This window comes from Orycteropus afer, unplaced genomic scaffold (assembly GCF_000298275.1).
Source record: "Orycteropus afer afer isolate SDZICR_OR568_19922 unplaced genomic scaffold, OryAfe1.0 scaffold00259, whole genome shotgun sequence".
NCBI lineage: Eukaryota > Metazoa > Chordata > Mammalia > Tubulidentata > Orycteropodidae > Orycteropus > Orycteropus afer.
Genome location: NW_006921846.1, coordinates 590,353 through 592,064, shown reverse-complemented (window position 1 = coordinate 592,064; position 1,712 = coordinate 590,353).

Genomic DNA, 1,712 nt, shown 5'->3' with positions numbered 1-1,712 from the left:
CCTTCCGAGGAGTGGCTGGTGGGTTTGAACTGTCAGCCTTCTGGTTAGCAGTCAAGTGCCTTAGGCACTATATGGGAAGCATTTATGATCACCATGATAACATTAGGAAATGGGAGGACACCGGATTTTGCACACAAGAGATAGACGACAGATACTAATACCAACCAATGTGTACACAATACTGCATTGCCATTAATACCAAACCCCAGACTACATAGATAAACACATAAACACCTGAGAGGATCAGACAGGGTCAGTGAACAGAAGTATACTCTAGACCAAAGATAGATTCAGCTGAGGCTAATCTTGCACAGAACCAGTGATACAAAATACCTGCAGTCCTTACAGAAACAATAGAAGACAGGCACAGAGTAATCCCTCACAGGCAACCAGACACTATGGGAGAGAGATCCAATAGATCTACTGCATCAGGACCATAGTACTCTAGCTTTGACAGTGCTTCAGAAAACTTAGTAGCTGGGAGAATTCAGGATGTCATACAGGAAATCATCTACAAAAATTGTGGGATTGGATGTCTATCTATGTTGTATAAAATTTATTGAGCATACTTCACAAATATCAATAAACAATGATAGCATGCAATTTTGGCAGGGACAGACATATGCCACAGATTGTATAGCTTTCAAATACCTATAGGTACTTCAGGCCTGGACTTCAGTTGAACTATAGAAGCAATTTCTTCTATCTCTTCTTTGTTGTCTCATGTTATATGTAAGTGGATGTGAAAGTGGCACTTGTTAAAAAAAGATCCTATCCGAGTTTCATTTGTATACAATGATTTTATCACTCAGCATGTGCCTAAATTTCTCATATATTTTCATAGGAACTGACTAATACTACTTGACTAGTAGCTATCATGAGGAATCTGTCTGACTCAAAGTTCTTCTGTTTCTGAAAGTACACAGTCATCTTCAACATTCTTTCAAAGCAACTTCACTAAAAGGAAAATTATTTTCTAATTCTTACATAAATTAGATTTCACTCACTACCAGTTCATAGACTGATTGTACTCCTACTGAGCCATGAATTGATCTCGGCATGTTGTCGGGTCTCAGGATCTGATACCCATACTCCAGAAGCTATGAATAAGCATTTACACATATTAGATGGTCTCTTTACAATAGCATTAGTTATCTGGAAAGCCAGTGATCTTGAGTCACTTCCTGAAACCAAGGAGTGGATGCACAGCAGATTAACCAATGAAACTGAGGATGACTTCCTAGGAATATCTTGTATGAGGGGAAATTGAGCTTCACTGAAGTGAGATTAGTTGAACGGGAGTATTATTAGATGGTGAAAGGAGTATGACCTTTATAATCAGATATGCATATCTTTCCTTGCTTAAGTTGTGTGACATTGAGTAATTTACTTAACATTTTGAGACTCAAATGCCTCATTTACAATATTTGAATAAAAAAAATGAATAATAGTCATTATATCTCAAGGTTTGTGAGACTTAAATGGGCTAATCCATAACAAGTATCTGGCACTTTGCTTCACACCAATGTAGGTTTAATAAGCCATAGCAAGCCAAAGTCACTGCCGTGGAGTCGATACTGATTCATAGCAATCCCATAGCTCTGGGGCTAGAGCCAGGTCTCAAATGCCTTAGACATTATCCCACCAGAGCTCCTAATAAGCCATAATCCCTGTCATTATTTTCCAAGGTCACCTGACAGATCTGGGGCTAG